The sequence below is a fragment of the Ascaphus truei genome, chromosome 2 (genome assembly GCF_040206685.1).
Source record: "Ascaphus truei isolate aAscTru1 chromosome 2, aAscTru1.hap1, whole genome shotgun sequence".
Lineage (NCBI taxonomy): Eukaryota > Metazoa > Chordata > Amphibia > Anura > Ascaphidae > Ascaphus > Ascaphus truei.
Genome location: NC_134484.1, coordinates 454,092,888 through 454,109,176, shown reverse-complemented (window position 1 = coordinate 454,109,176; position 16,289 = coordinate 454,092,888).

The following is a 16,289-nucleotide window of genomic DNA, read 5'->3' as shown; positions in this document are numbered from 1 at the left end:
GTCCATAATGACGACACCTCCCCCCTTGTCTGCGGGTTTAATTGTTATACTGGTGTCTTCGCCTAATGTTTTCAGTGCTTGCCTTTCTTCCTTAGAAAGGTTTCCCTGCTGCTTGCTTTTTCTAGAGGCCAATTCCTCGAAATCATCTGTGATGAGTTTATTAAAAACTTCTAGATATTGGCCTTTGCAGTGGGCTGGGTAGAAATTTGACTTATTTTTAAGAGTGCACAAATTCATCCTTTTTAATAGTCCCAGACTCTACTTGTTCTAAATTTAGTGTCGGTTGATCTAAGTTGCGTCCTACGATACTTTTGTTCATAAAAAACCTTTTTATCGTTAGTTGCCTTAAATACTTTTGTGCATCGATAAAAAGATCGAAACCACTGGGACCCCGTGAGGGCGCAAAATTAAGTCCTTTAGCTAATACCCGTGATTGTACTGGGTCCAGTGTTTTTGAACTCAAATTGAAAACACCTTTCAGTGTGCTTGTCTCTTCTGTCCTGCATTTCCGTCTTCCTCTCTTCCCTCTCTTTCTCTTTTCTTTCCCTTCCCTTCTGGCGTCACTGGTAACCCCGGATCGTCCAGGCAGGAGAATCTGTTTTTTATCTCTACCTGTGCCTGTGGTGCCTGTTCTAAAAAAGTTACCCCTGTCCTTGGGCCTTCAGTGCTTTCCCAATGAATGAAAAGACCTTATTGAGTTTTTAAGTAGAGACTGTTTAAAGATTTTATTGGTGATTGTTTAAAATTGTAATTTTGATGGATATGTATAAAGATCAAAGAGATGGACCCAAGGAGGCACTATATAGAAATATCAGTTAAGAGGTGTTTTATCATGAATTAAGATATAGTCATGGTTCCAAACTATTATAACCCCTGTTTAAAGACCCCTCCCAGCTTTGGAGGTATTTATTTGTTATACATGTTTGCTAGGAGTTTACACATGTTTTGCAATAGGATTACACTTGATTTTAAGCATGAGTATAGATGCGGCCATTGGTAATTACACTGGCGACACACTTTATTCGAGCTTGGCTAGTCCCACGAATTCGGGTATACCCGGGTGTATTGAGGTTTGTGACTGTTTTCTGCCCGAGTGCATTGAGGTATTTTCCAAGCAGGGATTGAAGCATTTTATTCCCGCTGGCTGCAATAATGCACAGTATATATATATATACTGCATTATAATTCATGAATTTATGCCATCTGGTAGACACGCGAAGCATTGCAGCCTATTAAATCCTAATCATTATCATTTAACAGATCAGCCGCCCATCAGCCAGGCATGAACCCAGGCTGGGAAGGCAAATGCAACGGGGCTTGTCAGAGGTGAGGAGCGGCGCATTCCAGGTATCTGCCAGGTACATACCGGGTATTTGCTCGAATAAAGTGTGTCGGTGCAGTACATAGCCAAGCTGCACCCAATACCTAAGTGATTAAATGACACACAGCTTATCTTTATTAGCATTTTAACTGATCAGAGGGTCTATATAAAGCTTAGAGACCCCATCCACGTCAACATTTGAGCCTGAGGAAGCCGATCCGTCGGCGAAACGCGTTGCTCTAAATCATCTGCTGAAACTGACCCACCGAGGCTTCCGTAGTCAGATCACTGTGCAGCATTTCCAGCCGAGCAGGAGAGTCTCCCTTCCTGATCCCGGACGCGGGACCGGCTGTGATAGCTGTGCACAACACCTGATCCTGGACCACGTAAGGAGGCCAGGGGTCCACCTGTAATCTATGTGAGTCCCGTTGTGATTATTAATAAATTTATTTTATTCAATATATACAAGTCAACCGTGCCTCACTCATTTTCCCCCTCCCATATAACTTATACATCACAACACCGGGGGGAGAGCCAACCTGACAATAAGAGAGTCCTGCACCAGTTTGGAACCTGAATACAGCTCCTATTCTGCTGATTACCAGATACGGACGGGTTAATGCCAACCTAAAAAGATACCAAATCCCTGCAATTGCTCACACTGGGCCGTGTGAGTACAGTGTTGTACACTTTTTTATACCCATTCAACCATACAAATCATTTGTCACTGTTGGGAGAGAGAGATTTTGCCCTATGAAAGTTACCAAACATTGTGTCTGCTTACACATGGCCGTGTAAGTATTTATGTGTATCTGAATAACCCACCATTGCATGTAATCAATCAAGACTTCCATCAACTTCTAAAAGTGATTGTATATGCTTTCCTAATCCCTTGCTCCCCCATTGCCTGTTTGTTTTCGCTTCCCTGACCTGCTAGGAATCATAAGGGGTCCTACAAGATCCATCGCTACTTTCTGGAAGGGTTCCCCTATTATCGGTAGGGGTTTCAGGGGTGCCTTCACACGGTCGCCCGCCTTACCCACTCGCTGGCAGGCATCACAAGAGTGGCAGAAATTGCCCACATCTCGAGATGCCCCCGGCCAGTAGTAATGCTGTAATAACCGGGCTCGTGTTCTGTTGACCCCCTGATGTCCCGCTAACGGAATAGAGTGAGCTACCCGTAACAGTTGCTGTCGGTACCCCTGGGGCACTACTAGCTGTCGCTTACTGGTCAATCCCTCCTTTATCCCTGGGTTCCCTTCATCTCTATACAGGAGTCCCTTATACCATAGGCAGTGCTCAGTGCCTTCCCCTGCCTGAGATTTGGACGCCCGAAGTCTCACGCCGGCCAGGTAGGGTCTGTCTTCACTGCCTCCCTAAACTTGGCTCCTAATTCTGGCCACCCCCTAGTCATATCATTGTCCGGAGAATGGGGAAGGGTGAGGGGAAACAGTAAGTCAGTCTGTGGTTGCAACTGATCCTGGCTTACCTCCCCGGGCTCCTCTGCGCCCTCCGCTAACGTTGGTCCCAAAGGCTGTGGGACTGGCACGCCGCCATTGCCGCTGTCTGGCTACGGGTAACCACCGCCACTACAGCGGGTTTGGGCACTCTGTCGTAGGTGCAAGTCATCGGACCCAGATCGTTGCCAAGAAGAACGTCAGCATCCAAACCGGGTAAAACCCTCACCTCCCGCACAACCTGGCCCTCCCTCAATCCAAAAAGATTCTGGCCACTTGCATGAAACGTGACTCTCCGTCGGCCACAGTGATCTGTATCCTGGGAGTAATTCCTCTGGCCGGATCATATCAGGTCGGACCAGGGTCACTGCAGCTCCTGAATCCATGAAGCCGACTGCTTGCCGGTCACCGACTGTGACCGGGGTAAGGTGTCTGCTCCGGCCGTCCATTTGCTGCAGGTCCGTGGTGAGATATCATCCGCTCCTGGCTGTAGGCACCGATGAAACCGGGACAGGTGTGTCATGGGACGTCTCGTTGGGAGTTGGTTCCATGACCGGTCCGGAGTCTTTGGTGGAAGCCACCCACATGCGGGCTACCGGCTTCGCAGCTGGGGTGCGTTGCCCCTGATGGGGTCCGCCGGAATGCAGGGGTTCCGGGCAATCTGGTCTGATGTGACCAGGGCAGTTGCAGTTGTAGCACCGGCGCTCGTGCTGGAGCTCCCCCGCCTTCGGTGGACTGCTGCCCGCAGGCGGCCTCTGAGTCCATTGGGGGGTATTGGCAGACTTTTTGGCCGATGCCGCCGCCGCCACCGCCGCCTTGGCTACTGCTTTGGTGGGAATCAGGGCTCGGCTGGCCACATAGTCGTCTGCAAGCCTCGCCGCCTCCTGGTAAGTCTTGGGCTTCTTGTCGTACACCCAAGCCTTTACTGCCGGCGGGCACTGCTGCATGAGCTGCTCATGAAAAATTAGGTCCAGCAGGTGTTGGTAAGTCCGTGCCTCATAGCCCTCCACCCAGCGTATCCCGTACAAAGCCATGCGGGTCACGTAGGTAACATAGGACTCCAGGGGCTGCCTCTCTTCCTGCCGGAATTTACCCCGGTAGGCTTCATGGGTAAACCGTATTGAAAAAATAACAGTTCTTTCAGGTGTTCATAGTCATCAGCATACTCATCTGGAAGCGCCATCATCGTCTGCTTAGCCAAGCCGGACAGTAAGGGGTCCAAACGTGCAACCCGATGCTGGGGAAGCACTTTGTACCGCCGACACTGTGTTTCAAAGTTCTTTAGAAAACTGTCGATCTGATCGGTACCTTCCACAAACTTGGTGAGACTGTGCTGATCCAGTTTGAGTTCATCTTTGTTGGGTTGGACAGGGGGGCAATAAGCGGGTCTGTTCACTGCCATAGTGATAAACTGCATTCGCTCCTCCGGTGTCCCTCTGTCACCCCACGCAGTAATCAGTGCCAACATTTCAGGGGTTAACGGATTGGTAGCCGCAGCAACCAGTACCCCTCCTGTTGCACTGCTCCTGGGAGGTGCACTCGTTCCCTACCCGAGATTCCACCTCCCAGGCACTGGGTTCCTTCCCTGATCTCCGGGCTGTATAAGGGCAAGCTTAGCCGTATCCAGAGGCTCTGCAAGCCGGGCTTCATAGTCACCGATTGCGTCAACCATGTCTGCGACCTCCTGGTTCTCTTAGGGCAGTCCATATTCACGGCACTTGTCCTTCAGCTGAGCTCGGGTCCTCATGTTGGATGAGCCTTCAGCCTCGCTCATGGTGCAGGGTTGCAGCAGTGAGGTTGTGTTACAACTTGTGTTAACTGTTGCACTACTGTGTGTTCAATATCTTTAGTCCCAGGAACTCGCAATTCCCTTCGAGTTCCCACTATATTACAGGGTCCCGCAGTACACTGTAATACAGGTTCAGTTCAATCCCGCCGCTGCCACCAGTTAATTATATGCTTGTCACGGTAACTTATGACAAGATATAACAAACACCAAATTTTTGGGTTGAACTGAACGAGGCTTAGATATAATAAAATATATTTATTCCTTAAAAAGGTGAACACAGCAATCTAATACAATTAATAGGCAAGAAGGTAACACTTACTTAGGGTTGGGGAATGGAGAAATATCAGCTAGCAATTCTCCAGCAATCCGGTGATATTCAAGGTGATATCAGAAGAACAACAAGAACTGTAGGGTTGACACAGTTTATATACCTTTGTAACCCTATTCTTAACATTGAATACAGACTATTGGTGAACAATTATCTGTATCCAATCCCTAACGTGGGAACACAGTTTAATCTATGCCCCCCAGCTAGTTAGCCCATGCGTACTGGGACTCTGAGGGTCTTATTTCTGTAGCCCCATAATTAAATCAGGGGCGACGACCAGTCTACCATACACTGCCGACACACTTAATTGCAGTGCGGCCAGATCCGCAAGCCGGGAGATCTCCCGGCTTGCTAGTGGCCGCCCCTCGGCGTGCCGCGCGTCATAGACGCGCGGTCACGCGTCTTCGGGAGCCTCCGCCCCCTGCACGCGCGTCGTGTCCCGCGATGTGGGGGATGGCGGCAGGGGGTTCCGGGGGACCCGGCGGACCCGGCAGCGGTAGGGAGAGCGCCCCGATCGGAGGGCGCTCTTCCGCTGCTTCGGCGCGCGCCCGTCACCCTCGGGCGCGCGCCAGGCTACTGCTGCGGCCAAGAACGGGCAAATGCTCGAATAAACTTGGCCGCAGCAGTATGAAGTATCTGGCAGGATCTTCATTGTTTGTAGGTGTTGATATAACACTTACAAACCACTCCAGTTTGATGCTTCTCTGCCCTCAGGTAAACAGTTAGAGTGGCAGAGTCTTTTGATCAGTACTTGGTTCCTAGTGTAAACAATCAGGGCAGTTAACTTTTGATCACAGGGCTTATGCTAAATCATCCGACTGCCCTTCCTGACCTATTAGCATAGCAGATGGAGTTTGCATTTTCAGAGCAGAGCAGATCCAAAATACCATATACACTTTAATATCCTCACATATTAATAAGTTCCGTTCTGGTGGGCCCAGTGGGTCGAAATTTGCCAGTTTTTAATGCCTACAGTCACTCTACATTTTGGCCAAATTTCAACTCTCTGCTACCTCCAGAACCGGAGATACAGAAATGCACTTTAAAACATTTTTAAAATACAGGATTATAATGAAACATGGGAACAGGGGAACATACATTTTCCTGACATGACAAGGTGTAAGCCACATTCCTGGACCGCAGTCCAGTTAACCCCTTGCCTCCCTGGTGAGGTCAGGGGTTGGCCATATGTTGTGCAACCTCTTTAATACCGGGCCAACCCCCCTCTCCCTCTACACTCGCCCATATACACGCCCCCGGACAGCGTGCTTTGTAAAGCCAGGGAAAGTACTCGCTTTCCCTCAGCCTCCGCACACCTCCGCACGGGCTTTGTGTCTATGGACTCAGCCTAACTCTGGGATCGGAAATGTCTGAAATAAATAAAGGAGGCGCGGTAAGACGTTCATTTTCATACACTGAATTCTGCCTATCCATGTGGTGTTGTGGTCAGACCATGCCCCTAGCTCATCCCCGAGAGCTCCCAACAGTCTTCGGTAGTTTTCCCGGTATAAGGTATTGTAACTATTTGTAATATATACTCCTAGGTATTTGATGGATACTGGTTGCCATTTAAAATCGAAGTTTAACTCCTATAATTTCATGGTTTCACGGGGCAAATTAATATTTAGGGCCTCTGATTTGCTGTTGTTTATTTTAAATCCCGAGATTTTATTGAAAACTGAGAGGGTGGAGAAGAGATTAGGGAGTGATGTTAAGGGCTTGGAATCCGCGAGAAATACATCGTCAGCGAGCAGCGCGATCTTGTATGTTTGATCTTTGATCTGAATCCTGGATATTATCGGGTTGTTACATATGTTACATGTATTGGCAGCCAGCGGCTCGATACACAAGGCAAACAGGAGTGGTGAAAGGGGGAAACCTTGTCTCATGTCGTTTTTAATTGGGAATAGTTCTGAATAGAAACCCTGACAGTTCACATTTGCCATTGGGGTTGTATATAAGGCCATTATGGCCTGCAAAAAGGGGCCCTCAAACCGAAAGGCTCGTAGGATCTTCCACATATAATCTCAGTCTATGCGGTCAAATGTGCCTTTTTCTTGTCTAGTCCTAATACCATCGACGGTATCTTATTTTTGTCGGAAAAAGCTATCAGGTCGAATATTCTCCTGGTATTGTCTAAGGCTTGTCTGCCTGGGATGAACCCCACCTGGTCCGGGTGGATCAGAGATGGAAGAAGTCTGTTCAATCTATTTGCTAGAATTTTTGAATATATATTTAAGTCCAAATTGATCACTGAGATGGGTCTATTTGAGCAATTTTTTGGACAGTAATATAAATTGGAGAAAGCATAAGGGTCCGGGGTCTTAGAAGGTTTGAGATTTTTGATAACTAATAGAAGTTCTTCCATTTCTATCCTTTGATCTAGTCTGGCATTCTCCATTTCTGATATCTTAGGTAAATTTGCCTCACTAAGGAATATCTCTGTCAGTTTTGTGGACTTGGCGTGGCGTTCTGTGTGGTTTTGTTACCGTCATAGAGTTTAGAGCAAAAGTTTTTGAATTCTTTACTTATTGCTACTGGATTTGAAGTGACCCCACCCGATGTCTGTCTTATGGCATGGATCGTATGGCTTGGCTTTTTTCCCCGTAACTTTGCTAGCATTGCTCCCGGTTTGTTGGCTCTCATAAAATCTACTTTTCTTCCAAGTGAGAGAGTGTTCATCCTGGGAGGTGAGCAACAGCTTTAGCTCTGTTCTGATCTCGTTTAATAATTTTTGGGTTGAAACCTTGCCATCTCTCTGATGGGCTCTTGTAAGATCTGCAATTTTGGATTTGGCCAAGGTGATTTTAGTTTCTCTTTCTTTTTTCCTGCCTGAGGCTAGACTAATGAGTCTGCCCCGCATGATGGCCTTGTGTGCTTCCATAAAATAAATGGAGGACACACTGTCTTTATTAGATTGGAAGTAAACTGATAAATCGTCCTCCAGCATCTCCCTGATCTTCTGTACCTTCAGCAGAGATTCATTAATTCTCCATTGAGAGCCCCTTGGGCACATATTAAGGTTGAAGCAACAAACGTCTATATGGGTATGGTCCAACCACATTGCCTAATAGATCTTGACTTTGGTGCAATTGGGAAGCAGTCTAGAGGAGGCAAAAAAATTGTCTATGTGAAAATATGTACCATGTGGGGGTGAAAAGATAGTGAACTCCTTTGCTAAGGGATTCATCTATCTCCACATATCACATAGTTGCAGTTTCCTGAGTCACCCGCTCAGAGCTCCTATGTCCTCCCTTCTGTGGCTCGATTGCGTGTTTGTTTTATCCAGATCGGGGTTTATTGTCAGGTTGAAGTCGCCTCCTACAATGGTTTTTCCCTTTGTCATCTTCGCCAGTGTGGCGATGAATCCCTCTAAAAACCTTGCACTGGATTTGATAGGGGCATATAAGTTGGCTATTGTTACCTCCTGACCAAAGAACGTTCCCACTAATATCAAAAATCTTCCGTCTCTATCTGCTTTATATTTCTCAAGATTGAAGGGAATATTGTTTTTGAACAGAATGGAGACCCCCTTTTTTTGGATTGTGCAATTGCATGGTGAGCTTGTCTAAATTGCTTATCAAAATACAGTATGAAGGGGTTCTATTGGATTTTAAATGTGTTTCTTGAAGTAATAAAACATTGGCCCGGAGCCTCCCATATTCCGACATCGCCGTACACCTTTTACAGGAATTATTAAAACCCTTGACATTGTGAGAAACGATGTTTAAAGAGATTGGAACAGGAAATGAACCTTTTAATCGTGGACTCTCTGGAAGGATGCAGAGACCCGGTCCCCCCACATGGTCACTTTCCCCGACAGTCCCACCATGTCCGGTGTGGCCCCTTTTATGAACGGTAATATGAAGAGATGTATGGGAGGGGGGGAGAGGAAAAAGATTAAAAAATCATAATAAAGAGCTTTACGGGATTTGAATGTCTTCCATGGCCCTGAACTCTGATTCCCTTGGAAATTTTGGAGAAAATGGGAACCAAGGGTATGTGTGGGGCGCTACACGCCTAAGCGTGCCTAAAGCTTGGGAACACATCTCGGTGTATCAAGGCTTGCAGAGTTCACTCCGGTCAACCTCAGGGACCTTTTCTCTGTAAAATTCTTTAATTTCAACTAAACAGGAGATATATAGACATTGTATATAACTTAACACTCTAACTCTAACTATAGGTTGAACTTGATGGACCTACAGTACGTCTTTTTTCAACCTCATCTACTATGTAACTATGGGGGCTATGCACTAAGCTCAATGGCTTTGCGTTTTGATTTGGCCAAAAAGCAGTTTCGTTAAAAAGTGAGGCCGGGGACGCGATGCACTAAGGCCTTGAGGCAATTTTTTAACGTACCTGCTCAAAATAGCTCAAAACAGCCACAGCGAACGGTTTGCTTTTTTAACCCCTGCTAGCGTTCTGAACCTCTCCGTTCGCTAGCTGATAGAAAAAAAAGCCGCCTGTAACATTTGCATGGAGATTTGCTATCTCCATGCAAGACTGTTACAGGCGATCCTACACTAAATAAAAACATTTTAATAATAGTGTACATGAGCAGGGCGTCTCCCGAGCTGAACCGCATTGGTTTCAGGTCCGAGGACCCCCTACTTCAGTAGTTACAGGCCCCGTTATGGGGTGCCGGTATCCCCTGCAGTTTAAAGCTCCCGCGTCACATGACTGGGTTATTTACATTCTGCAGGGGATACCGGCACCCCATAAAGGGGCCTGTATCTCCTGAACTAGGGGGTCCTCGGACCTGAAACCAATGCGGTTCAGCTCAGGAGACCCCCTGCACATCTACACTAGTATTAAAACATACATAACAATAAACAATAATTAATTACCGTAGCGGCTATCCGCTATGGTAATGAAGCAGCATTAATGTATTTTAAATAATAGTGTGCGGGAGCAGGGGGTCCCCTGAGCTGAACCGCATTGATTTCTGCTCAGAGCCCCCCTGCTTCCCGAGTTACAGGCCTCGGTATGGGGCATCGGGTGCCAGTGCCGCCGCCATCTTTATAGCGTCCAAGACGCGACGTGGGCTCTATAAAGATGGCGTCCGCACTGGCACCGATGTCCAAAACCGGGGCCTGTAACCCGGGAAGCAGGGTGTCTCTGAGGCAGAAATCAATGCGGTTCAGCTCAGGGGACCCCCTGCTCCCGCACACTATTAATAAAAATACATTAATGCAGCTTCATTACCTTAGCGGATAGCCGCTAAGGCAATGAAGGGGTTAAGGCACATTAGCATGTTTATTGGGGACAATTGCCCCCAATAAACAACACACATCCCCCTCCGCCCCCTAACACATACAGTATACAGTACTGTAATGGGCAAAATTACTATTATCCACATATGGATAATAATGCATTTGCCCATTTTAAATACATATAAATTACAATAAATACAGTCAAAACATTTAACACTTACGTTTTACAGGCACCCACGATGAAGACCGTCTTCATCCTCATCTTCATTCTGCCCATGCCCCAACGGTGCTGCAAAACATGCACAACAATTACAATAGCCAATGTAATGTCCCCTAAACCCTTAATCACTATAGCGGTTATTAACCGCTACAGTCATTAAGGGGTTAACCCACCCTCACCCACCACTCGGGAGGCCTACATACCCTCCCACTCTAACCCCCCACCCCGTGAGGCCTAACCACCCTCACCCACTACCCACAAGCGAGGCCTACCCACATACCCTTGGGGACAATACCACCCCCGACCCCTAACAGTTACAGTACAATAATGTGCCAAATAACTATTATCCAGATATGGATAATATATTATTTGCCCATTATGAAACACATAAAACATCCACAAATCAAAACATGATTTTTTAATCTTAAAACCACCACATTGCATGTTAAAATAAATACAGCAGCCATTGGAAATCTAAAAAAAACTAAATGCAGCTACACACATGTCTATGAAATGTCACACAATTGCATTGTGTGTACATGATGCAATTAATCAGTGCATCTTATAACACTACGCAAAATATATGTAACAATAAAATACACTATGAACAATGTCCCCTAACCACCAATGCCATCCTGAAAATCAATTAAAACTAACCAACATCAATACAATTAGCATCAGTCAATTAATCAATTTCCTCAAACAATTAAAATACAATAGAAATCAATTATACAATTCCCTATTCAATTGCTAAAGCCAAACCATTGCCAAAACAATTCTAATTTAAAGTAACCACCATCATTCTAATGTAAGTACCATAAAGAAGCCTTTAGCTAAATACAAACTACATTATTCACAACAATGACAAAATAAAGATGCAAAATTCATTATCCATACATGAAAAGAACCTAAACATGAGCTAAACAATCACTTATTATCCATGTATGTCTATCCATACAGATAGATAAACATAACATATAGGGGCAATAATACAGAATCAAATACAATGCATTTACATACAAAATTCACATACAATACACCCATTCATTGTCCGTGAATGTATTATATACATAGATACATTAACGGGCATTAAATGGGAGTGAAAAAATAAAAGACATGCATGAAAAATCAAAAAAACCTGTAAAAGTGAAAATAATAAACGTTTCTTTTCTTTACTCACCATTAGATGTCCACTCTCTGAAATCCAAGCGAGCTGGAAGCACAGGAACCAATCCACAGGTAAGCCATAAAATAAAAAAACATAACAAATCCACGTCTGTGTCTTCTTTCTTCTTTGGGGTCTTTTGGGGTCTTCTGGGGTCTTCTTCCATCTTCTTCCATCTTCTTCCGGCTTCTTCCGTCTTCTTAGGCCACGCCCTTCTTCTCTTCTTAGGAGGGGAGATGTTCCCTCCTCGGCGACTAGCTTCAAAATGAGGCGACATAGGCTTCTATAGGCCTATGACGTCACATTTTGGTCAAATGTTTCACACAGTCCTGATTGGGCCGTGAAAAACATGTGATTTAGCCGATGGAAAAAAAAATGATGACGTCATTTAAAGGCAATGAAAGCACAGCCAATCAGAATGGCTTTGCTTCAATTGCCTTTAAGATGACATCATTAAAAGAAACATGGCCGGTCTCACATGGTACCGTAGCCAATCAGAGCGTGGGAACTTCACGCAAACAGGGCTGCGATCGAGCAAAGTTGGACTTAGAAAAAATTCCTGAAAAAAAGTCATTTTTAGAGCGCAAAGTGCCTGTTTGCGTTGCTTAGTGCATCGGGTTGAGCCAAAAATCACGATCGAAGAGCACTTTGTGCTCTAAAAGTGACTTAACAGAGCTTAGTGCATAGCCCCCTATGTATGTAACTCCACCTTAATCTACTATATATTTGTGAAATCACTGTATGTCTGCGTCCCAAGGGTCAATCGCATTGGACCTTGGGCCTGTCACTCCTGCTCAGGCCATGCCCGCCCCCGCACACCTCTCATTGGCCTACGTCCAACACCAATGCCACACTGTCCCACCCCTCACTGACTCTCATTGGCCTGCGTCCAATGCCCGCCCCCGCACACCTCTCATTGGCCTGCGTCCCACCCCTCACTGACTCTCATTGGCCTGCGTCCAATGCCCGCCCCCGCACACCTCTCATTGGCCTGCGTCCAACACCAATGCCCTAATACTTCCACACTGTCCCACCCCTCACTGAGTTTTGGGAACGCTTTGCTTTTTGCAACACCTAATCCTCTAATCCTCAACCTGCTCTGGGGCCACGCTTCACAGCTATCAAAACCTTCACGTCTGCTACCACAGACTGCCGAATCAGGTACAGCAGTGTTTCCCAAACTGTGCGCCGCCGCGGCTTGGCTAGAGGGGCGCCGCGATCAGGGCCGCCAGCAGCGGGAAACAAGGGCTGCTAGCTCATTTAAAAAAAAAAAAAAAAACCTCTGAGGGGAAGCAGAGGAGCGGTCACGTGACCGCTCCCATCCAATGGGGCTGCAGCCTGCCCGGCATTGCAACTGCAGAGCCACCAGACAGCACCAAGGTGTGTGTGTGTGTGTGTGTGTGTGTGTGTGTGTGTGTGTGTGTGTGTGTGTGTGTGTGTGTGTGTGTGTGTGTGTGTGTGTGTGTGTGTGTGTGTGTGTGTGTGTGTGTGTGTGTGAAAAACGGGCTACAGGGTGTGTGTGAAAAACGGGCTGCAGGGTGTGTGTGTGTTGTGTGTGTGTGTGTGTGTGTGTGTGTGTGTGTGTGTGAAAAACGGGCTGCAGGGTGTGTGTGTGTGTGTGTGTGTGTGTGTGTGTGTGTGTGTGTGTGTGTGTGTGTGTGTGTGTGTGTGTGTGTGTGTGTGTGTGAGAAAAACGGGCTGCAGGGTGTGTGTGTGTGTGTGTATATATGTGTGGTGTGTGTGTATATATGTGTGGTGTGTGTGTGTGTGTATATATGTATATATGTATATATGTGTGGTGTGTATATATATATATATATAGTAGATATATATATATATATATATATATATATATATATATATATATATATATATATATATATATATATATATGTGTGGTGTGTATATATGTATGTGTGGTGTATATATATATATATATATATATATATATATATGTGTATGTGTGGTGTATATATATGTGTGTGGTGTGTGTGTGTGTGTGTGTGATGTGTGTGATGTGTGTGTGGTGTGTGCGTGTGAATATATTTATCAAAGTTGCACAATGTTAATAAATAATTTATTCTCACATGTCTTTTTTTTTTTCATTTTTAAATATTATATAATACACACACACACACACACACACACACACACACACACACACACACACACACACACACACACACACACACACACCTACCAAGTGACAAACACACACAGTGATACCCGCCTACCAAGCGCGCTTGCTGTCTCCTCTGCCAGGACAGCGAAAAGCTCCTGGTAGAGCGAGCGGCAGCAAGCAAGAGCGAGCAGCAGCACCTAAGCGCTTACTATGTCCCAGGCCAGAGGAACTATAGCAGCGCTGATTACAGATGCAGGGGCTTTGTGCATCTGTTCAGCCCGGCTCAGCAACGCTGAGAGAGGGAGGCCCGGCGCGCACGCTGGAGGAGCAGCACCGGGAGACTGAGAGAGAGAGTGAGGTCAGAGAGAGAGTGATGTCAGAGAGAGAGAGAGAGTGAGGTCAGAGAGAGAGAGAGTGAGGTCAGAGAGAGAGAGAGAGGTCAGAGAGAGAGGTCAGAGAGAGAGAGTGAGGTCAGAGAGAGAGAGAGAGAGAGAGTGAGGTCAGAGAGAGAGTGAGGTCAGAGAGAGAGAGTGAGGTCAGAGAGAGAGAGAGTTAGGTCAGAGAGAGAGTGAGGTCAGAGAGAGAGAGAGGGAGGTCAGAGAGAGTGTGAGGTCAGAGAGAGAGAGAGAGGTCTGAGAGAGAGAGAGTGAGGTCAGAGAGAGAGTGAGGTCAGAGAGAGAGTGAGGTCAGAGAGAGAGTGAGGTCAGAGAGAGTGAGGTCAGAGAGAGAGAGTGAGGTCAGAGAGAGTGAGAGTGTGTGAGAGAGACACCAACTGCGCACTGCAACTGTTAGGTATGTATATACACCTTTGTTTTTACTTTGGGCGCCGCGTAAAAATCCTGATCGCCTTGGGGAGCCTTGAAAAAAATCTGATTGCCTTGGGGAGCCTTGAACCGAAAAAGTTTGGGAACCACTGAGGTACAGAATCTACACACAACGCACAAACACAGCACACACACACATTCACACAACACCAAACACTGCAGACTGCCTCTTCAAACCCCCCCTCCCCTCCACGCCACACATCTCCCTCCCGCAACCGGACCGCGAGGCCGCGGCCTCCACTCACACACCATGGCAACGATGTCCCTCCCCCTATCCCGCTACCTCACACAGTGTAGCTCCCGCGAACCGCACAGCACGCCACATCTCCTGCACCTCACACAGCTCCCTACCGCAACCGGACCGCGAGGCCCCCTACCCCGCTACACCATGCCACCAATGTCCCTCCCCCTATCCCGCTAGCTCACACAGTGTAGCTCCCGCGAACCGCACAGCACGCCTCACATCTCCTGCACCTCACACATCTCCCTACCGCAACCGGACCGCGAGGCCCCCTACCCCGCTACACCATGCCACCAATGTCCCTCCCCCTATCCCGCTACCTCACACAGTGTAGCTCCCGTGAACCGCACAGCACGCCTCACATCTCCTGCACCTCACACATCTCCCTACCGCAACCGGACCGCGAGGCCGCGGCCTACACTCACACACCATGGCAACGATGTCCCTCCCCCTATCCCGCTACCTCACACAGTGTAGCTCCCGCGGACCGCACAGCACGCCACATCTCCTGCACCTCACACAGCTCCCTACCGCAACCGGACCGCGAGGCCGCGGCCTACACTCACACACCATGGCAACGATGTCCCTCCCCCTATCCCGCTACCTCACACAGTGTAGCTCCCGCGGACCGCACAGCACGCCTCATCTCCTGCACCTCACACAGCTCCCTACCGCAACCGGACCGCGAGGCCGCGGCCTACACTCACACACCATGCCACCAATGTTCCTCCCCCTATCCCGCTACCTCACACAGTATATGACAACACCTACCACTGGAAATCAGATGTTCGTTGAAATAAAATATGTTTTCCTAACTATTTTACTGTCTGTATAATGTACACAACACTCACCCACACAAAACCCCCTCATACACACACACACACACACGCAAACATCCTGTCATTCTATGCCACACACTACACTCAAAAACATGCCATTTTTAACATGTGTATGACCAACAACACGCACTCACACACGTCACACACACAACATGCCTCATACACACACACACGCCATCACACACCAGCAACACACACACATGCTCTCACACACACCACACACCATGCCACCGATGTCACTCCCGCTATCCCGCTACCTCACACACTCTACCTCCCGCGGAACAACCAGCACGCCTGACATCTCCTGCACCTCACACATCTCCCTCCGCAACCGGACCGCAACGCCGCGGACTACAGTCAAACAGCATGCCACCAATGTCACTCCCGCTACCTCACACACTGTATGACAACACCTGAAACTCAGCTGTTCCTTACAATAAAATATGTTTTCCTAACAATTTCACTGTCTGTATAATTTATTCTAAAACACTTCTCACACCACCACTCACACACAACACTCACCCACACAAAACCCCCTCATACACACACACACACGCAAACATCCTGTCATTCTATGCCACACATAACAACAAATCACACCTCACCTTCACCCTCATAATACACACACTACACTCAAAAACATGCAATTTACAACATGTCTATGACCAACAACACGCACTCACACACGTCACACACACAACATGCGTCATACACACACACATGCCATCACACACGCCACATACACACATGCTCTCACACACACCACACAC